The sequence below is a fragment of the Miniopterus natalensis genome, chromosome 7, assembly GCF_054644295.1.
Source record: "Miniopterus natalensis isolate mMinNat1 chromosome 7, mMinNat1.hap1, whole genome shotgun sequence".
Lineage (NCBI taxonomy): Eukaryota > Metazoa > Chordata > Mammalia > Chiroptera > Miniopteridae > Miniopterus > Miniopterus natalensis.
In genome coordinates, this window is record NC_142087.1 from 33,157,209 (window position 1) to 33,180,770 (window position 23,562).

The following is a 23,562-nucleotide window of genomic DNA, read 5'->3' on the forward strand; positions in this document are numbered from 1 at the left end:
CTTTTGTACTGGTTGGTAAACAGCCACTTACCTAAGCCCTCCCCAGTCCTACGGCCCTACAGTCCCCCTTCCGAGTCCCCCAGCCACCTGGGGAACATTGCCAGGACCCTCCCACCTGCACACGACCCACAATGTTGTCCCCTGCTGCATATCCACCTTCTGACTGGCTGTGCCCACACCCCTGCCTTACTAGTTGTTAAATATAGTGTGTCCCAAAAGAATGTACACACATTTTAACAGCTGATAACTCACTCAATTTTCCCTCCTTTTCAGGCTTAATTGATTTGAAATAATGGGTGAAGCCAGACTAAGCTTTGAACAAAGACAATTTATCCTAAAGTGCCACTAGGGTTTTTTTAATGGGATATATAAAAGATAAAGTTTAGGGTACAAAACCAGCAACCGTCGATGAATTGGGGGTGCACAAATACCAAACAAAATGACTCTTGATGTTTGCGATTCCATTGTTTCATGTTATCAGCAGGGCTGGGACCAGAATGGTCATCAGTTTGAAAACAGGCATTGACCAAAAAATTATTCATTTCTGTAGATTCTTTTAAAATTTGAAAATGAACTGTATGTTAATAAACACTGACTTTATGATCATTCAAGGTGTGTATACATTTTTGGGGACACCCTGTATTAAAAGCTGCCCCCGCCTGTCAGGGTCCGGAGTCCATGGGCCTGCACACCCTCTCTGCAGAGATCTTGGGAGAAAATAGTGCCAACTGAGCCAACGCTGGTTCCAGCCCATCTGTTTCCCCGGGCACGGTCACCTCGCAGCTCAGCCACACTCGTCGCCCATGCAGCAGGTCCCAGCTCACACTGCTGCTGGGCCCTTTCGTACAGTAGTGCCCCTCCCTCCTGCAGCATCGGGACCCGCCCACGACGAGACAAGTCAGGAGAGGAAGTCAGAACGAAGCATCAGAACAACCACCTCCGCTAAGGGGCCTCCAACCCGCCGTTATCACCATGGCAGTGTCGCCAGGCCCCTAGGAAGCCCTTTGCTGGTGACTGCACAGTGGAGCTCTTGCCCATTTCCCCACAGCACTGATGTGAAATAGATTAACTTGGCTCCCACGGTCCAGGCGACAGTCCTGGAGGAAACTAACCCGGGTGCTCTGGCCCGTTGGCAGCCCTGGGCCCTTTCTAACTTGATCTGCAACAGGAAAGAGAGGCTACAGCGGCCTCAGATAATTCAGTGAAAGAAATGCTTGGCTTACAGCAAACAACTGCGAATAAAAAGGAATTTTTATTTGGTTAATTGGGTTCTAATCATTCTATCGTCTTCTTTGTTTTCTTGTTTAATGTCATAAGAAGGTGGATGTGCACACACAAAAATCTGTTAGAGCCAATATACAAATTCAGTCAAGTTGCAGGGGACAAAATTAACATGCGAAAATCTGTTGCATTTCTTTACACCAACAACCATCTATCCAAAAAGGAAATCAAGGAATCGATCCCATTTACAGTAGCATCAAAAAGAATAAAATCCTTACGAATAAATTTAACCCCAGAAGTGACAGACCTGCATGCCGAAAACTAGAAAACATTGACAAACGAAACCATAACAAAATGGAACGATAGACCGTGTCTACAATTAATATTGTTAAAATGCCCATACTGCCCAAAGCAACCTACAGATGCAGTGCAATGCCTATAAAAACTCCAATGGCATTTTTCACGGAAATAGAAAAAAATAATTCTAAAATTCCTATGGAACCACAAAAGACCCCCAATAGCCAAACAACCCTGAGAGAGAACAGCGCTGGAGGTATTGCCCTTCCTGGTTTTGGATTATCCAGCAAAGCCAAGCAATCAGAGTATGGTCCTGGCATGAAAACAGACACTCAGAGCAATGGAACAGAGCGGAGAGCCCAGAAACAGACCGCTGCACATACGTCGAGCGACATTTGACAAGGGCAGCAGGCATGCTCAACGGGGAAAAGACAGTCTCTTCCATAACCGGTGCTGGGAGAACTGGACGGCCACGTGCAAAAGATTAAAGACTTACATGTAAGACCTGAAACCGTAACTCCTGGGAGAAAACAGAGGGGGAAAGCTGCTTGAGTGTGTCTTTGGCATTGATTTTTTGTATATGGAACCAAAACCTCAGACAACAAAAGCAAAAATAAGCAAACTGAACTAAAAAGCTTCCACACAGCCAAGGAAAATGAAAGAGCAACCTACAAACAGGGAGAAAATATTTGCAAATCACAGATCTGGGAAGGGGTTAGTTTCCAGAGTATAAGAAACTCACCCAACCATACAACAGAAGGGGAAAAAAAAGATTTAAAAATGGGCAAAGAACCTGAATAGACGTTTTTCCAAAGAGGACATATAAATGGCCAACAGGGGTATGAAGAGACGCTCAGCATCGCTCGCTAACCAGGGAAATGCAAATCCAAACCACTGGGAGATATCACCTGAGGCCTGTCAGGTTGGCTATTGTCTAAAAGACAAACCCCGGGCGCTGGCGGGGGTGTGGAGGGAGACACAGGCCTGTACCAGGCAGGCTGGTCAGAATATACATCGGTGCAGCCACTGTGAAAACAGTATGGAGGGTCCTCAGAAACTAAAATTAGAAATACCATATGACCCAGCAACCCCTCCTTTGGGGGTACAACCCAGGGAAAGGAAATGGGTGCCTGGAGTAGGTCTAGGTGCTCTGATGCTCATTGCAGCATCGTTCAAAGTAGCCGAAATACGTAAGATCTGAAGGATTTAGAAAAACCTGGGCCAGCACCCAGCTGACGCTTGGTCTTCATCAAATCTCCCAGATTTCTCATTAAATTACCAACTTGCCTTTTCACCAGAGCCTTTGTAATACAGTCACCAGATGAAAGCCAAACCTTAAATCTAGATTTATTGGAGCTTAAATACAACTCTCCAACACATTCACACACACACACAGAAGTCCATAGTCGTGGTCAGGTGCTTAGCTCAGGGTTTGAATAAAGTTTCTGGCCTTGATTCTACTATACTTGTATATACATTTAATATTTAATATCTTTAAATATATTATATGACTGAGCACACAACCACATACAGGCAGTGAATACTGCTTTAACTTTGGTTTCAGTTATCTTGTCATAATAAGATTATAAAATGATTTCTAAGAACTGAATGTGTCTTTCCTCAGATAATCTCTGGGATGACTAGACTATTTAATCTTGTATTTAATCTTCTTTTATCCCCGGGGATCTAGATTAAACTGTTTCTTTGCTGGCATAGAAATCGTTCCATTGTCCTGTTCCCAAAAGCTGGGCTGCATTAAGCGTTTCTCTGTATCCAAATGCCTAACACAGCGCCTGGCTCAGAGCAGATGTTCAATAAACAAAGGGTCACAAAATGAATAAACAATTTTAAAGGACTGGTCTCCTTTTTTTTTTGGAGAAAATAAGAGAAACTTTCAACCAGAATTAGACAATAAAAGATCCTCAAATCACTTTTCTGATGCATATGGGAGGCAGTGCATCTTCAGTAGAAAATACTAAGATATGAAACACATGCCCACTTATCTGCCTTACGTATTTGGTATATATCAAATAAAAAAACATTTTTTGAGCATTGGATATTTTGTCTCAAGCTTCAAATTCAAACAAGTGAAAACCAGGAAGGGAAGGTTGAAAATCTGGGAGAATATGAAAGCGCTGAGATTGTAGGGTGGGTATCAGGTGGTTAAAACAGAGATTGCATTTTCCAAAATGAAAATGGAATCCCTGAAAATAAGAACAACATTGATTTTTTTAAATATGTTCTTATTGATTTTAGAGAGAGAGGAAGGGAGAGAGAGAGAGAGATAAACATCGATGAGAAAGAAACATCATTGATCAGCTGCCTCATGCACGCCCCTCACTGGGGATCAAGCCAGCAACCCGGACGTGTGCCCTGACCGGGAATCGAACCTCGGTCTCCTGAATCCTAGGTCGATGCTCAATCGCTGAGCCAGGCCCGGCCTGGGGAAACCTATATAATCTTATTAACCAATGCCACCCCAATAAATTTTTTAAAAGAATCCTAAATCACTCCTAAAGGGCAGAAGACTCGCTAGCTGCAGGTCCTAGGTTCACAGATGTGCACATGGCCCCCTCACAGGACACGCTGCACCCTTCAGAAACGTGCCCATCTCCACCCAGAACCCTCGCAGAGGCACGAGAGAACCCTCCGGTAGGAGGACACTCTCAGTGTCCCTCGCTGGGCTCTGTCACACTGTGTCCCCCTCTAGAACCGCCTGCCGGAGTCTTTCCCAGGTGCACCCTGTCTTCTCCCGGTGCTCCCCTGAAGAGTTCCTTGGTACAACTGTCTAAAAGCAGCCCCCTTGGAGATTCAGAATAGATCTGGGGGATCTTAAAAGCTCTGCAATAAAGAAACTTGTTTCGCTTGTTCAACAGAGCACGTCCCGAGTGTCCTTAACCAGAGCGCTGTGAAACCCTCGTACCTATTCGCGTCGCCAGCACTCCCTTCTGGGGACCCCTCGGGAGGCCGTGGAGGGAGCACACCCGGCCTTGCAGCGGGGGAAGTCGCACCTTTATTTTCCTCACCCCCAGCTGAAGTGTGGCGTTCCCGTGGCCAATGAATGCGCCCGCGCCGCGGGGGAACCCACCACACGCGTATTTTACTTCACAACCGTTGCAAACAGCAGGCGCGCTGGCCACCGCTTCTGGTGCCTTAGCCGCCGACTCCAGGCCGACTCAACTCTCTCGTTCACCAAGCACGTGGTTAGCGCATCATGTTTATTTTTCAACAGTTAACTAAACTGCAGTTGATCTCATTGGTTTGCTTTGTTTTTGCTGTTGTTGGGTTTTTTAAATATGTGTTTATTGATTTCACAGAGGGGAAGGGAGAGGGAGAGGAACATCAATGACGAGAGGCAGTGATCGGCCGCCTCCTGCACGGCCCCTGCTGGGGATCGAGCCCGAAACCTGGGCATGTGCCCCGACCAGGAATCAAACCGTGACCTCCTGGTTCATGGGTCGACGCTCAACCACTGAGCCACACCAGCCGGGCTCACTGGTTTGCTTTGTAAATTAGTGTTTTCTGCATTTAGAAACCTCATTCTTCCTTTTAATCCTTACCCGAGGATATGTTTATTGATTTTAGAGAGAGAGAAAGGGAGGTAGGGAGAGGGAAATAGAGAAATAGAGGGGGGAGAAACATTGACGCGAGAGAGAAACATCCATCGGTTGCCTCCTACATGCCCCGACCAGGGATTGAACCCATGACCCTTTGGTGCACCAGACAATGCTCCAAACAACCGAGCCACCTGGCAGGGGCAGAAACATCATCCTAAGAAGGGGTCCGTGGACCTCACCAGGTGGCCAGAGATCCAGTGCTCGGTAAGGACCCGTCTCACTGGTCTCTGAACGGGCTGGCAGGACAGGCAGGTTAATCACGAGGCACTATTTCTTCAAGTCTCAGACTCTAGAAAAACCACCCCTGGGAACATGAGAGCAGCATGAGGCAAGTAAAGGGAGGTGCTGAAGTGTACAAAGAGCAGGCGCGGCCCTGTGAGCAGGTGAGGGGCACCATCAGGGCAGGGCTAAGGGGCACCCCAGTCCCTCTGCCCTCTTGCCATGAGCGCCTAGCAGGTCTCAAGGTCCAGAGATGGGGCACTGCAGAGACCACATCCTGCATATGAAAGAAAATGTGCAGAATGAAGAAGGGACAGGCGTCCTCCTGAGATTGCATTTTTCCATGACTGACTGGAAGTCAAACAGGACAGCGAACCTGACGGGTCACCGAGAGCAGAGGTGAAGGTGGTGGTCACCGGGAGGCCTCAGGCTGGCAGGGAGATTCCCCTGCGGCTTGAGGGGCAGATGCAAATCCCGGCACAGGCAGAATCGGATTCAGGTTCTCCGACATCCCTGGCTGGTGACAGCTTAGAGTGACTCCATCACTGACGGTAAAATTGTCACGAACGAGGCTGAAGAACAGGATGGGAAACCATCAGCCTCGTTACCCAGGACAGATGACTGCGGAACAAAGAAGGGCTGGGAAGTGATTATGATGCAAATCTCGCTTCGCGTGGAGACAGCTGGCGATAAATGGACCGCACTGACTATCTCCACTGCATGGAGAAAATGAATGCCTTACCCTAAAGCAATGGTTTTCCTTTCCAAATGGGTATTACAGGGATGGAACGGACACTGAATGGACGACTGGTATATATTAAACAAGAAAACTGCGAGAGGTTTTTTATAGTAAGCAGCTCAGCCACGCCTATGTTTTCATTATAATTGAAGCCACGCACAATGTAGTTTATATTCGCTGAAAACTGGGAATCTCTCCACCTGGAATGTTAAAGTGACAGACACAAGTGTCTGGTCCCCCCCAGAGCGCAGTTCAACCAGGACGGAGTGAGGACCGTCTTATTCCGCAGTTCCCACGGGACGTTAACATGTCACCAGGGAATCTGTCAGCTCAGCTCGCCAAGTGCCCACGAGGTTCCCAATTCAGAGGGTCCACGGGGGCCAGGAGGCTGCAAGGGGGCCAGCCCTGGGCCCCGCTGTGGGCTTCTCCGCCGGCACCTAGCCCGGCGGCGGCGGTGTCGTCTCTCCTAGGGCGGCCAAACCGATCGGCCTCTGCCCGCTAACCCCCAGCACATGCTTCCCAGAGCCGCGGCCCGCGCCACGTCGGCAACGCAAGCCCTCCGCGTGGCAGCTGCCAGTTAAGAAAACGTCCCCCGCGCAGCCTGGGACAGGGCAAGGCTGAAAAGGCCTGGGCTGCGGAGCCCAAGGGCCGGGTCCAGTCCCCACGGCGCTGGACAAGGCCCCTCGCCGCTCAGAGCGCATTGCTTCGCTGGTGAGCCAGGCCTGCTGGACACTGCAGCCCTGCTCACGGGGCGCAACGGACACTGGATGAGCGACTGGTAATAAATAAGAAAACTGCGAGAGGTTTTTTATAGTAGCAGCTCTGCCACGCCTCTGTTTTCATTATAATGTAGTTTATATTCACTGAAAACTGGGGATCTCTCTACCTAGAATGTTCAAGTGACAGGCATCAGGGACCAAGTGCACTGCCCTCCGGGAAAAGAAGTGAGGTCCAGAGATGGTGTCGAGGCCCCCGGCCAGGTACCGCTCACAAGACAGTCCTAAGCGAACTTTCATCCTGATCTATTTGCCCTTTATTTATCACCACAGATATCTAAAGTGTAACACGATGTGGTTTCACAACGTACTCAAGTTAGAAGGGAAATTAAAGACAGAAGCGGCATTTGAAAAACACAATTTCATGCCCATTGTCATCTGGTGTGTTTCATTTCTCCCTAATTATATCCACTTAGTGACTCAGAGCAAAATAACTCCTTTAACAAATAGACCTTTTGCTCCAGCTATACCTGTGTGTAACAAGAACAGAACAAAAATAAAATTCTCTTCCAACGTATTCTATTATTATCAAGGGCTAATGGGGAAAGATATCATCTGCGTATTTTAAAAGGCTGTTAAATGAATTAACTGGCAACTCAGTGCTTTTGGATTTAAAAGCTAAATATTAGTAGGAAGGAGAAAGAAGTTCAACAGTTCTCCATTTCATATTGTCAACCGAAGGACAAGACATGAAAAAATAACGGGAATGTGTGCTGGAAACAACAGCAGCAGCGTCACCAAGGGTCCCCAGTGGCCGGATGCTTTCTGCTTCGAGAAATTACGCTAATGACCTGGATCAGGGATGCATCTATGGCCAAAAATCAGGAACTGAATTGCTTTACCTGCAAAAACAATGTTCCAATTATCTATTGCTGTGCACAAACTATCCCAACACTGAGAAACCTAAAACAGCCACTTGATTTTGCTCATAATTTGTGTGTCAGGAATTCAGGAAGGACCCTAACTCGCCTCTGATCCATGGGCTTCATCTGGGACTCGAGCATCCACTTCCAAGGTGGTGCTTATTGTTTTTTGCTATATGTACGTGTGTGTGTGTCTCTCTCTCTCTCTCACTCACACACACACACACACCTTCCAGAGCCTTCCACACGGTCCACATGCCTTGGGCTCTGGATGAAAAGGGGCCACATGCGAGCCTGACAAGCTCCGGGGAGGCCTGTGTGGCAGCCTCACAAACCCGGAGGCCTAAAGTAACCACAAAGGATGGTCTGAAATTAAAACTTTCCAACTAAAAGCAGTTTATGCTGGGTAGGCATGTCCTAGGCTAGACTCTTGCCTGACAAAGGTCACTTTTCAATTCAATTAAGGCTGCCCATCAGATATCTCTAATATCTAAACCAGATAAGGGAGCACATCCCGCATTATCTCCCTAGTTCTCCAGGTCTACCAGAAAAGATTAAAATTTTAACGTTGCAAATTGGAGAGCTGCCTTCCTCTACATTTACCTGTTCTTTCAAGGAACAAATTTTATGCTTATATATTTTGCCCAACCACATAAAGTAGGAGAGTGGTAGGATTTATATAGTGTGTCACGCACGCACTCTGTAGGCACAACACAAAAGGCCAGAAGAGAAACAAGCTATCTGCGTTTAAATTTCTACCTTCTTTGTTTTCTCAGATATTTTATTAATGCTCTGTGACTTGCTAAATGCAAATATATGAAAGGAAGGCACTCATATGAAAGAAACTATTTAGTCCAAAAAAAACCTATGACTTCAATCTATCATTTATTACATTTGAATAAACAGGAATGCTGTCTAAACCTTTTGAATTTTAACACATTTTCATGGCCTCTGTTCTTCCAAAGCGCCTTCATACCTATGCAACAGAACTAGCTACCCACCTGATTCAAATTCTTCCACTGCCTAGTTGAGACAGAATTCGAGTTAGGAGACCAGCTGGACAGAATAATAGCAGCTGTTGTAAATTCAAATGCATTTTTATAGAAAAAGATACAAACTTCACAGTGGATAGTTTATTGTGCTGTTTATGGCACACCTGGGGACCGAGTTCCATTACCTGCCGCCCTGGTCAGACTCGGAATAAAATGTCCACGAGCCAATCTGTATGAAACAGGCATTTAATTTGTATGGTGGTTGGGGAGAGCGTTATCTGTAAAATCAGTTCAAAGCGAGTAATGAGCTAAAAAGGCCGGCTGAAATGGAGCCATTCCTTAAGCGGGTAACACCAGTTCCCCCAAGCAAAACAGCTGAAAGCCTCTTACGTTTCCCATTTACCTGGGACACTGCTGTGATGGGGGGGGGGGGGGGGCTCACTAACCCTGTCTGTGCCTCTTGTGGTCAAATGAGGAGCTCAGGTTGGTTCGGGGGGAGGGGGGATTACCCTCCTAGGTTATTTCAGCTGGTCTAATAATTAAATCTACACCAGACAGACAAGATTAACAAGAGAAAATAGCCAGTTAATTACATACATACCTATGGGAACCCCACATACGTGAGAGAGAGACAGAAAGTTCAAACAAGGTACATATGACATTTTGGGGTCAGGATGATGTAAGGTGCCTTGGGCTCTCAGAGGGGATGAAGGTCATTTTCAGGATGGTAAGGGCAGATGCTCAGTAATTAAAGTTTACCTGGCCCTATGATAGGCCATAGAAAGTTGTCTCTGGTAATAACACTTATTATGAGCAAGGCCCCAAATTTACATTCTTTGAGGGAGAGGTAAAAACTGCTCGTCAGCCCACAGGTCTCTACTGCCTTCAGCTTAAAGTCGTTTACAAGCCACGTGCACATCCTGGGGAGGGTTGTTCCGAACCCCTTCAGTCCCGACAACAGAAATGATAGCGGGGAGTCAATGAGAGGGATCACAAGAGCATTTCTTGAAAACACCGGAGTCCACTCTTACACTTCTACAGATTATTTTAAGACTACGCTGAACCCCAAGGGTGCATCTCTTGCCTCCACTGAAGGACACCCCGAGGGTGCCATGACCCAGGCTAAGCTCTCGAAAGGCAGATGGTCACCTCAGTGGTGTCCACGAAACCCCTGTGCCCTCATTCTAAGTACAATAGAAACAGCAGGATGGTGTGCCAGTGGGTATCTTTGTGTCTCCTGAGTAACCCTCACGAGAACCATGCATTGGGTATTGTCACCCCAGTTCAGAATCATGGAAACTGAGGCCGACAGTGTGGTTGTGTGTGTGTCCAGGATGCACAGCTGATAAATGACAGAAAACAGCCCACACCCCAGAGCCCGGCGCCAGGCCTCACCCTCCATCGTGGGGGTAGCAGAGGGTGGATTCTTACTCTGGCTTACATGATGAAGACACCCATTTCAATTAATCCAGTTAACAAACTAACGGCCCTAAGTGCATGGGAGGGAGCCCTCACGGAGGCACGGAAGGTCCCCAAACGCCCCAAAAGCCCATACAGCTGTGTTCCCGCTGCCAGCCTTTGGTGGGTCCCACCAGCTCTGGCCTGTCTGCGGGGGTGACTGTCTCTCCGACCCCGCCAGACCCTTCCCTCCTGCCCTCCCAGAGCAGTGAGCCAGGGGAGCTCCAGCACCTGCTCCAGGGCCACCTGCAGGGTCCCCTGCTGGCCGGGCCTCACTCGGGGGCCCACCCACCGCAGGTTTCCCTCCCTGGAGGGCACCTATCTCTCCTTCCCTGACCCAGGCGCGAGGGGGGCAACTTCCACTGCTCTCTGCAGAGCCCCTGAGTTTAGGAGGAGTTTCCACGTGCACCTCAGCTCCCACCTGCCTGGGCTGTGTTACGGGAGCGAATTACTCACCGCGGGGCCGCGGGGCTGGGGCGCACCTGCTCCCGTGCCTCTGGTGACTCTGGGCTCAGCAGTGAGGATGCCTCGGAGTGACCCACACACGCGGACCTGTTCACGCGGCCCGCAGCTCCACGCGCAGGTGTCCTCCGCGCTCGGGCCGCACGGACTCCCTGGGAGGCCTGTGGAGTTGGGGCGTGTTTCACAAGTGATCTCTATTGGGCTCATTAGTGCTGCCCTGCCCCTCAGCTGTGATTGATTTTCAGATTCGTCCATCACGGAGCATCTGGGCACCTGCCCAGGACAGATGTGCACTTAATGAAACCCCGAGCGTCCCCACTCCCGCTCTCGCACCCTGAATAGCGAGTCAGGCGACTGTCAGGGTGGTCAGAGGGCCCTGGAATCACAGGCGGTAAAAGTGGCTCAACTCCAATATGTATGCCCGGCTTTAAATTCACTGTTGGTTGGGCATGTTCCTCACTGTGCCTTCTGCATCCCGGGACAGTGACAGGCACGGCCTCGCCCCTCACCTGCTGAGACCCGATGCACCTGGGAGGGAGCAGGTCCCAGCCGGTGGCTGCTCCCTTGGGTGAGAATGCTGGTGCACTGAGCCAGCGCCCTGAGGTTCCCATACAAAAGCCCTGTTTGCCCTGGAGGCCTCTGCGCAAGGCTGGGCTTACTTAGCGGGCACTTTGTCAAGTTCCCCGTGTCCCAGGGGCTGATGCAGTCTCAGTGCTCTCGAGGCAGCGGCTGCGAATATAACCAGTTTCAGTCTGAACATAGAGCTAGCGGAGGGCGTCGATCTGCCTCCTCCAAGGGCGCAAAGGTCACTGATGGCCTGAGCCTTTGACTGGAATAGTGCTCTCAACTGGGGCCACTTGCCTCCTGCCCCCCGCCCCCGCCAGGGGACATTTGGCAATGTCTGGAGACATTTGCTATGTCACAACTGGAAGTGGGTTACTACTGGCATCCAGTGGGCTCAGAGCCATCCTACCCGCCCGGGACAGCCCCATAACCAAAAATGACTTGGCCAAAATGTCAGCGGGCCAAGGTTGAGAAACCCCGAGCTAGAGAGTTCCCTGCGTCATGTTTATTGTTCTAGAGGCTCTCACAGGGTTCAGTTAATTACCGTTTGCTGCATGCCTTTGTTTGGGTTGCTTAACAAATACCACAGACTGGAGGCTCATCAACCACAGAACTTTATTCTCACAGTCTGGAGGCTCGGGGTCTGAAATCAAGTCACTGGCACATCCTGGGTCCATGAGGGCCACTTCCCGCCTCACAGTCAGCTGACCTCGGGCTGTGTCTTCCTGTGGCTGGGAGCTCTGCGGGGTCCCTTTTCTCGGGCACTAGTCCCACGCGTCAGGGCTTCACCCTCACGAGCTACTCACCTCCCAAAGGTCCCATTTCCAAATACCATCCTGCCAGGGGTTAGCGTTCAAGTGTGAATTTGGGGGGGGACACAGACAGTGAGGTCATAGTACTATCTACGTGTTACAGATTGACCATTTTTAACCTACATCAGGTGTTTCTCCCTGGTTTGAATGCTGGGAATCTGCTCACGATCATACCCAGAGGGACACACAAGCAGGCAGGACACACCTTTTCTCCTGGTCACAGAGGTCCCAGCGGCTAACCTTTTCTCTGCCAAGGGCCATTTGGCTATTTATAACATCATTCTCGGGCCATACAAAGTTATCGACTTAACAATTAGCCTGCTATATTTGGTCAAACATTTAATTAACTCACCCCTAGTGTGATGGCTGGAACTGCGGTTGCCTTGGCAGGGCCAGGCCAAATGATTTCTCAGGCCGTATAGGGCCCGCGGGCCGGACGCTCCCCGCCCCTATCCTAGCCCCTGCCTGTAGGAGCCTGGAGGCACATTTGCACATGGAAAGGACACGGCAAAGCGAGGCCGGCCGGCTCACACAGTTTAGATGGTAAGACTCCCAGCACGTGGCGATCACCGTGGCTAAAGCGAGACTTCTTAGAGATCCTCAGACTGGGCTGGACCTTCGGGAAAAGTCAAGGCCGGGCAGGCAATGAGACGACAACACTGGACAGCCCTGGGCACAGAGGCTCCGCTAAGCGACCGTGACCCAGAGCCCAGCTCCAAAGAGCAGCGGGGCACAGGGTTCCTACCAGAAGCTGAATTTAGAACGTGGGTTGGGAACCAGATTACGACCCGCCATGAGGCTTCAGCGACCGCGAAAGATTTTTGAGCGACACGTTTCTAAAAGGAAAGAGGCGTTTTCATGAACCTGTCGTTTTGTTGGTGGGGGATGAGAGACCAGGAGGAAAGTGAAACACTGCAGTGCTTTCGGATCAGTGAGAAGGCCTTGCTTGGGCTGAGACTTTGGGATTAAGTGGTGAATAGGTCATAGCTGCTCTTGCTGTTGAGAGGTTACCAAAGGTAGACGAGGGGACAGGTGGGGATGAAGGGCCGTGATCACGTCTTCGGGGGGCGGGGAGAAGCCGAGGGGCAGGTCTCCATTTTTGTCGGAAGCTTCAGTAACGCCGCAGCTCTGCAAAGCCTGGCACTGCCTCACGTTCACGTGACTGCTCTTGACCTGGAAGCCAGGGCGGCGTCACGATTGCCAGGGGGGAGGCCCGTTTTTTAGCATTCTTTCACTTGACTTATCTGTGTATTTTCTCGCCACTTGAATTTTCACCTTTTAACGCACACTCCGCGTGCGTCGCTTCTCATTTTTAATTGCTTTAATGCACATCGTTTTAAGCACATCCGGGCGCTGTGTTAAGCACAGGGGGTAAAATGGACGTGATTCCTTCTCTCAATAAACTCATAATCTGGTCTCGCGGGAAACAGCTGTTAAACAAGTAATTGTTTATGCCTCACAGAACGGTAACCACGGCAAGTCCTGTAAAGGAAACAGAAGGCTCTTGCCTTGGAAGAAAGAGAAAACTCCCTGAAGAAATGAGGTTTGGGCTGGGACTTGAAGGGCAGGTGGGGGCTCACCAGGTTGTGGCGGGCGGACTGTGACACCTGGAAGAAAACACATGCAAATCCCGTGGCCCAGAGAGGGCTTGGTGAGCCCCGCCTGTGGACATAGAGCCCAATGTGGCCCCATCCGAGTGGGGTGACTGAGAGGGACAGTGACGGGGCAGAGAAGGGGCCGGTCACGCTGGACCTTGCCCCCCACAAACAGGATCCTGAATCCTGGCTCACAGCTGGCCCCTGGAGGCCCGGAGGCAGGAGAGAGACATAATCAGGTCTGCATTTTTAAAAACCATTTTTTTAAAAACGTATCTTTATTGATTTCAGAGAGAGGAAAGAAGGGGGGGAGAGAGATAAAAACATCAATGATGAGAGAGTCATTGATTGGCTGCAGCCCGCAGCCCAGGCATGTGCCCTGACCGGGAATCGAACCCTGATCGCCTGGATCCTAGGCTGATGCTCAGCCTCTGAGCCACGCCCGGCCGGGCAAAAACCATTCTTTCTTCAGGGCCCTTCCCTCCCTCTGAGGATTCCTGCCAGGCTCCTCGGGGTGCTCCTTCCCCTCTGCCCTCAGAGCCCTGCACCAGGCGCCCCTCTCTGCCCCATGCCCTGGCTGAGCTCTTCCCTCCCGAGGTGACCACCCTCACCCGGCTCCAGCTCCGCCCGAAGGCCCAGGCGCCCGGGCTCCGTCTGCGTCACCAGCTCAGTGTCAGGCTGGCACCATGAGCTTAACACACCCAAATCGAAGCTTCTTTTCTTGTTTTCCTAAAAAGAAAAAAGAAAGAAGAGCAGAAAAAGAGGGAAAGGGGCCTCCCCCTCTGTTCCCAACCTGTGTTGATGGTGTCACCCTCCAAACGTGGGAACCCTCCTCCTGTGCTCCTGAAACCCGGGGCAGTGCTGGTTCCCCGTGAGGACCAGCCCACCCTCTGCGCCCCGTCCATGCAGGCCAGCAGCAGCACCCCGAGAGCCCCAGTCTGCCTGCCTCCAGCACATCCTCCCTGTCACCGCCCACCTGTGAAACCCCCGCCCATCCCTGGTCTGAGGATGCAGCCTGAGCTGGGTAAGAGGAGCCAGGCACGGGGGTGCCCCTGTCAGGCTCTGAGTGACTTTCCTCTCACTGGGTCACCACCTGCGTCACTGCCCTCCTCCTAACAGGGTCACTGGGGCCTGTGTCTCCTCCCCGCTGCTCACCTCGATGCCTCTCCCAGGGAAAGCCTCGGCCCTTCAAATGCCCGTCTCCGGGCTCCCTGCCCTCTCCTGGTGACCGTGCAGTCCCTCCTCTGGGCCCCGCAGGCAGCACTCACAGAACCGCAGTCACATCTCTCACCGTGTTTTGCAGCATGTCTGCTTGGCTGTCTGTATCTATGAAAGTCCTGTCCCTTCTTTGAATCCTTAGGACATGAGAAGCCAAGGGTTTAGCCACCTGTGAGCGCACCTGGCCTGAAGCCCGGCTGTACGCTGGAGCCACCGGGACACGCCTTAGACACACCCTGCCTGGGTGTCATCTGTCCCATGCACAGAGACTGGGACTCAACAGGCCAGGCAGGGCTCCGAGAGGACCTGGCAGCTCCCCAGGTGATAAAGTGTCGCAGGAGCTGAGACCCAGCGTGGGAAGCGGGGACTCTCACTGGCAGGGCTTCTCCCACTGAAGAACTTAGGGAACGAGAGTGAGGGCAGGAGCAGGAGGACCCCCCACACTCAGGCACCCATGGGAGGACCCCCCACACTCAGGCACCACAGCATGGGGCCGGGGGGCTGCCGAGTGTCTGCTGGCTGGATTAGCCTCAACGTGCCCAAGCCCGATGGAGAAATCAGAGGTTAGAGGACGCTGCATGGTGGGAGAGGCGAGGTGTGAGCAGGGTACCTTAAATCTCCTTACGCTAACCCTCCTCCCGGGATACACGCAGCAGGTGCCGTGTGGGTTACCATGCTCCACACCTAAAACAGGAGAGGCAGCGATGGTCTCAGGGTGTCCACCCCCCACACCTGTCTTCCAGGTGCTTCAGCAGAGTCTCCACGTGCTTTAGGGCAAGTCCATCACCAACAGCTTGAAGGGAGGCGTGGGCTGGACGGCCACTCACAGGCAAGGGTCCTGCAGTGGCCACATCACCGGCTCTGCGCCAGGCCCCCCATCCTGTCTTCCTGGGCTGGGAGTTTATTCCAGCAATTCCCTCTGCCTCTGCCTCTGCCAACGCAGGGGGCCCACTGTGGGTGAACAGCGAGTTCTGCCCCCTGTGACGGAAAGGGCCCCAGGCCCGAGCTCAGCATCCACGCGAGGCCTGTCTGTGCGGCCGGCCACGGACACACCAGCCACAGGGACATTTGCACTCCTCGCCCGGGGGAAATGTGTACGTGAGGAGAGGGCGACATTTGGGAGAGCACAAAATAGCACAGCATGTAGGAGGTGGTGAGGGAAGGGTTATTCCATCTCTTCCAGAGGCTGGCCGGCCTCCAGGAGCGGCAGGCAGACCAGTTTAGAAAAGCGAAAACGAATCTGAATGGCGACGACAGGGGCTGGTGTCAGGAGCCGGCCCAGCTCACTCGGTTACAGCCTCCTAAGTGGGGGAGTAATTGAATCTCCCTGAGAAAATGAACACGCCGCTTAAAAAGAGATCAAATTGCCTTTCCCTCCGCAAGCTCTAGAACAACAGCTCGCAGCCATGCCCTGCGCGGTGCCTAAGCAATTACATAACCGAGGGAAAGTGTCGCTTTGCTTCAAGGCCTCACAAAAGACGTCTCACTCCATCCGCGCGTTGGTCCCGCTGAACCAGCTGCAGGTTGTGAGACCTGCTCCCCCAGTGTTTTCTCACCTCCTGAAATGATGCTGCCTCGGAGGCCCGGTTCCAAAGGGCACATTCTTTCATCAAAGACAAAACTAACTCAGGTAACGAGACAGGGCCACGGGCCCTGCGCCCTGGAGGGAGAGGCGGGCGCGGCCCTGGGGAGCTCACCGCCCAGAAGCACCTGCCCTTTCGGCCCCCGAGGAGGCGGCTTGACCACGAGGAGCCGGGGATGTGCATCCGGCCGCTTTGCCGGAGGCTGCTGAGCGCTGTTCTGAGATGAATGAGAAAGGAGGTGGGTTTGGACTTGAAATTCACCCAGGACTGGACGAGCGAGGGATCCGGGCTGAGGTCCCCATCCCGCCTGCCGAGAAGGGTGGCAGGTGGCCTCACAGGGAGCAGCAGGCCAGCGTGAGCCTGTCTCTTCTGGCTGGTTTCCCTGTCGGGGTAGATCTCTCCTCCCTGCCCACTGCGTTAGACAGACAGACAGACAGGCTGATTGACTGCTATACATTGGTAAATATAAATACGTCAGGACAGAAACTATTTCTCAACTCTGCGTTGAGAGCTGTACCCCCATGGCCACCATGTTACCCAGGACACGTTACATGTTTGAAAATGTTTAGTGACAGGAAGGAAGGAAGGAACGGTGGGGGGAAGGAAGGACGATGGAAGGGTGCCATTCAGGCCCAAGAGCCTGAGCAGGTGAGACTGCAGTTCCGGGAAACGGGCATAAGAACAAGGGGGGAGTCTGGGGGGGCGCCTCGTCTTAAAGGACAGTTTAGCACCGTGATAAAAACGCAGTTTGTGAAGACAGACCGACTGGGTTGAACTATTTTTCTACATTTACTAGCTACTTACGTTCTCCATGCTTCGGTTTCCTCATCTGAACCATGTGGGTTATGATGGCAACGTCCCCCTTGAAATTATATGAGCTAATGCATAGCAGGCGATGACACCCCCTCTGCACCGTGCTCCACACAGGTGATGACACCCCCTCTGCACCGTGCCCCACACAGGCGATGACACCCCCTCTGCACCACACTCCACGCAGGCGATGACACCCCCTCTGCACCGTGCTCCACACAGGCGATGACACCCCCTCTGCACCGTGCCCCAGGCAGGCGATGACACCCCCTCTGCACCGTGCCCCACGCAGGCGATGACACCCCCTCTGCACCGTGCCCCACGCAGGCGATGACACCCCCTCTGCACCGTGCCCCACGCAGGCGATGACACCCCCTCTGCACCGTGCCCCACGCAGGCGATGACACCCCCTCTGCACCGTGCTCCACGCAGGCGATGACACCCCCTCTGCACCGTGCCCCACGCAGGCGATGACACCCCCTCTGCACCGTGCTCCACGCAGGTGATGACACCCCCTCTGCACCGTGCCCCACGCAGGCGATGACACCCTCTCTGCACCGTGCTCCACACACGTGATGACACCCTCTCTGCACCACACTCCACACAGGTGATGTGCTAAGTTTGGAGATGCAATTAATGGTTCCTGGCCTCGCAGGTCTTGGTCTGGTGTACAGCAAAGGTGTTGGCATTAGTACCTAATTGAAATGAGAACCGTAAGGGAAGACTCGTAGCACAGTGAGAGTCTCTGGTCTGGAGGGTCGGGGAAGCTTTTCCTGAAGAGGTGACACATGAGCAGACACTGACCGTTGAGAAGAGTGAAGTAGGTGAGAAAGGAAAGAGCCTTCCCTCCAGGGGTCAGAGCTGGCACCCATCCTAACTGCCAGGTGGCCTTGTGGATGACACTTCAGGCCACGGGCAACCACCACCCTAGTGGGGGAAGCAGGAAGTCAGGGGAAGTAGGCAAAGGCCATGCAAGCTATGCTGAGACTTTCTCCTTACCTACAAATAACGGGAAAAATCTCCAAAGTCTTAAGCAAGTCATGACTATTTTCTTGCACAGAATGGAAAAAAATAGGAAAATATTACTATGTGGCCCAGCAGGAAATGGAGAGTAAACTGGACAGAGATGCTAGACCATCGTCACCAAAACCCAAAGACCTGGGAATGGAGCTCAGACTTAGTGTAAAACTACCAGATGAAGAAAAAAATATTAAGAGGCTTCCTATCGCATTCATCATGCCCCTTAGCGCTTCAAGCTTGGATTCCCAGTCTGTCTGAAGGTCAAGCTGATGCGTAAGGCCTGCCGATCCTGGGCCCCACTCACCACCCTCATGAGCCGCACTGTGTCCAGGTTAGCTTACCTGCTCTACGGGGACCAGTTTTCTCTTAGGGGCTTCTTGTTCCAGTTAGTCCCATCAAGTGCATCATCTCTTGCTCACTGTGGGGGGTTCTCTCTACCTATTAAAATGTCCTTAGTTACTGCTTACAGGGTTTGCGTTAATAAATGCTCACTCTGCGTATTAGTTCTTTACTCAAACACATCTAATTAACACTCCCAGGTACGGTCAGTGTGGGCGCCACTTCCTGTCCCTGCTGTGAGCCCCTGCGGGGACAGCCATCGATTTGTTTCCTCCATTAGCCACCCGGGAGCCGGCTGGAGGCGACCACCTGGGGACACAATGTCTCCTACATATTACGGTTTCTGTTTTTCTGCCATCTCCTCCCTTCATTTACCACTTATTCTGCCCTTCAGAACACCCATGTCCGTTGACCCCCAAAAGAGAAAGAGCTTCATAAACTTTAACCTGTTTTCTACAGCTTTCTCCCCACACACTGACCCTGAAATCCTTCCTCACGCTGATTCCGTCAAGAAAACTCCTCCTCTGACATTCTCAGAACAAATGAAGACACATAGCTTCTTTTTTCTGTTTTCTCTCTTTCTCTCTCTCTCTTTGGCCCTAAATAGGAGAAAATACATTCATAAAGAGCTTCAGAACGAAAATATGCAACTTGCAATGTAGGGCTGGCCATGAAGAAGTCATTTTGCCACCAACAGAAACAACGAATATGTTTTCCAAGAGGAAAGGCCGGGACAGAGAGACTATAAAAATCGCATCCCTATGGTTACATATGCACACGGCTAGAAACACATCAATAAATAGACATGCAGGGGCCGTGGATCCTGTACATATGGCGACCACATGCCTCAGGTTTTCTGGGACAGAAATATTGTGTCCTGGGTACCCGTATATGTAACCGTTCTGGCTGGTCCACGTTTCCCAAGGTTTAGGGAGAAAACAAGGCCATGATGGCACACAGACAGTCACTGCCAAGCCCAAGCAAGGAAACGGGCGACGAGGAGCTGCCACGGCTGCCGCGGGGGTGCCGACGCAGAGCGGGCGCCTGGAGGGGCAGAGTCCCTCGTAACGAGCACCAGACGTGGAAGAGCCAACAGCACGTCTCATGATAAACTTCCCAGCGGCAGCCGGGCGGAAGGGAAGCGGTGAGGAGCGGGCGCGGGCGTTCTGCGGGCAGACGCGCTGGAGCAAACCTGTCCCGAGGCCCGCGCGTCCGAGGGAGGCCCGCCCTGGCACTGTGGCGTCGGCAGTCAAAGAACAGAAACAGCCCTGGCCGGTGTTGCTCAGTGGTAGAGCGTCGGCCTGGGCACCGAAGGGTCGAGGGTTCGATTCCCAGTCAAGGGCACACGCCTGGGTTGCAGGTTCGATCCCGGCTCTGGCGCATGCAGAAGGCAACCAACCGATGTGTCCCTCTGACGTGGATGTTTCTCCCTCTCTCCCTCTCCCTCCCTTCCACTCTGTCTAAAAATCAATGGAAAAAATATCCTCAGGTGAAGATTAACGACAAAAAAGAAAGAACAGAAACAGCGAGCGCTTTGGACGCGGTGTTACTGAGCCCCGGCCGAGCCCTGCGCAGCTGCAGACCCAGGCAGCGCGGAGTCACGGGCTGGCAGTGCCCGGGCTCCCTGGGAGCCTCCCTCCCGGGCAGATGAACCAGAGCCAGCCCCTCCCCAGTTACCTCCGAAGCAAAAGGACTGCTGGTTAATCCAGGGTCGCGGGACTGTAATTTACTTGATACTGTGCCTGGTTGCGTCTAAATTAGCCGTTTGGGCCCTGCCAGTGTGGCTCAGAGGTGAGCGCCAGCCCACGAATCAAGAGGTCACAGGTTCAACGCCCAGGCTGCAGGCTCGATCCCTAGTCGGGGGCGTGCAGGAGGCAGCCGGTCGATGTTTCTCTCTCTCTCCCCCTTCCTCTCTCTCTAAAAAGAAAAGTCAATAAAAACATTTAAAAAAAAAAAAAAAAAAAAACATTTTAAATTAGCCATTTGGCCACATGGAGAGGATTCTTTTCAGACAATACCTGTGTAAGAAACCGCACTTAAGACTCAGCCTCAGAATCCCATTCCGAGGCCTGAAGACCCAGCTTCAGCAATCACAGTGTTTCTTTGCGGATTTAAGCTCTGTTTTCCTCACCTGGAAGGTGGGGAGTGAATAGAGTAGCTTCCTGTGCGCTGAGGAGCTTGTCCTGGCCCAGAGCCGTGTCTGGCTTTGCCCTCAGCTCCCAGGAGGCATCTCTGGGCCCTGGGGACAGCCCGCCTGGGGAGCACGTTGTGGGGTGACAGAAAAGCACGTGGGCGCTGAGGGAAACGCACAGCTGTGTGAATCGTCAGCTAGATCACAAGAAGTGCTACTGCTGAATCCGTGTATTAGGGGGAGACGCTCCATAAGTTAGAGACTAGACTTTGAACAGCTGTGAGTAGAAAGACGGTGACTCCGTAATCAGACGCAGGCCACAAGGGGTGCTCCATCAAGGGCTCCAGGCACCGAGCACGGCTGAGGAGAGCCCGTCCCGTCACCTGCCATCCTCTCTGAAGGCCACCACGCACACGGAGCCCAGCTCCCTGCAAAGTCGTGTGCGTGTGTGTCCTTCTGGGCCTGACCAGGGGCAACTGCAAAACGCCCCACGCTGTGGCCCCTTCCCTGCATTCCGGTCCCCGGGGCTCGCTGCTGCGCTGGGCGCTGCGAGTGTGTAGGTGGGAGCTGCAGGTCCCCCATCACAGAGTGTGAAGTCCCAGCGGGGACTCAGCACCCACCCTCGAGATGTCAAAATACACGAGCAGGGAGAAGAGTGCAAAGTGCCACCTGAACGGGCCCAACGTGAGATCGAGTTCAGGGAGGCGGACGTCGGCAAGACGCGGGCACGAGCTGGAGCGTGTTTCTCAGGCAGTTTCGTGCCTCTGGGTGTATGGAGAATGGGACCCCAGGGACCCCACGAGGTGGCGGCCGGAAGGACCTCGGTGTCGTTAGTCCTGAAACCCCTCCCCACCGACACCCCCTTGGGCTGCAACAGGCTGCAGCGTGGAGGGGGACCCCCACCTTTGGGACAGATCCAGACACCCATTCTCCACACCATGGAGTAGACAGCAACTGGAGAGGTGCCAGGCTGCATCATTAAAATGACAGCCTGAGAGGTTTTGTAACCACCACATAAAAGACAGGATAAAAGTTTATGGCGACTATTAAACTTCATGGTGGACTGGACGGAGTGTTTAAACCAAGGGAAGTGGAGGAGGCGTGCTCGTGGGCAGAGACCGGATGAAGGAGGGACGGAGGCCTCTCCACGTTGGAATGGGAGAAAAACAGCGATTATGAGAGTGACGTGGTGGAATGAGGAACCACTGTCTTAACACAACCGGTCTCACTGAATTTTCAGTCCAGTCACCACTGACTTGGTGACCAAGGACCTGCGGAGGGCGCAGGATGGGCGGGTGCAGAGTGGTTAGGAGTGACCTCACGGTGTGGCAGGAGGAGACCACAGCAAATCAGAATACCAGCCCGAGTCCTTATTCTTTGTGGGCCTGATCGCTCAGCATAAACCGACTTCACAGCACACAGGGCCTTAACCTCGGGAGGCGAATCGCCGCTCATGAATGAGCCCTACGAGGTTAATTCATTGCATAGAACTTCTACTCCTCGAGGCTCTCTTCATGTATAAATTACGTTAGTGCAGATTTATTAGTAAATCACTCATAGCTCTCCAGGTTGAGCCAAGTAATTACCACCCACCTACTTTGTGGCCCTAACGTCAAGCACTGGGGTGGTTATTTTATACAACATCTAACTTCCACAGTCACGCCAGCACCTTCTGTCTCCTGTTTCACAACCAACAAGTTCCCAGAATGAAAATAATCATGATTTGACCAAAAATTCCATGTGTGGGACTAACAAAGCATGAACAGAGTCTAGATTTTTAATGAAACTCTGAAACCAACAGGGGATGGAGGGGAGTGTGCAGATGATCTTAGCTAAGGGGAAAAGCCCCCTGGACCAGAGAGCTAGGTGTTCTCTCTACTCCAGCAACGCCTGTGCTGAGGCGACCGAGTCCACTAGCCCATGGAGGGGCCGATGCACAAGTGTGGGAGCCATTGTCCGAAATCAGAAGGGTCTAATTAAAGAAGTGCCCCAACTCTGGAGGACAGAGGCAAGCCATTCCCATGTTTGTCTCTCCTAAGAATGACAAAGGAGGTGGCTCAAGCCTCTTATTAACCCTCTGCAAAATCAGAAGGTTAGCCAATAACTGGGGAAGACCTATCCAGCCATCACTCTGGAGACTATTTCAACAGTTAATGAGAGAATCGGTCTCTACGGAGAGGGTCAGGGTCCTGGGGCCTGCAACCAAAGGGATGTCCGCGTTGGTCACGGCGGCACATCTCCATTCTGCCTTTTGTCTCTCTTTCTGTCTCACACCCCCTGGTCCAGGCTACTGGGCACCTAATGAGAGTCCAGGGAGAACCAAGGGCTCCACAACAAACCTGGTGAGTGAGTCCATTAGGTCTTCGTGGCTCTGCCGTGCACTCCTGCATGTAGACTCCTCTTCCTCCCTAAACCTGAGCTCCTAAACCTGCGGACTCCATTCCCCTCCCTTCCCTAGGTCATTGTCCTCTGAATCTACAAATCTGAATTCTTTCCTTTGTCGTACGCCAGAACTCTGTTTCTCCCAGTCTGCTCTTTCCCTTACAAACGACTATTTCTGGACTCTTTCCTTTTCCAAGAATAACATTCTAGTGTCTTCTAATGGGATGTTACTGGGAAGTAAACTTCATTCAGCCTTACTGACTGGATTCCCAGGGAAGCATAATAGGATTCATTGGGAATATCACTTGGGGAGACATTTGTGAGTGCCTGGGTGCCGTTGGACCAGCCCGTGAGCGGTTCCTTCTGGCTCAGGCAGCCACCTGAGCCAATCAACTGTGGCCACACTAGCTGCTGGGTTTGCCCATTTAACAAAACATAATTACAAAAATACCAAATAATAATAA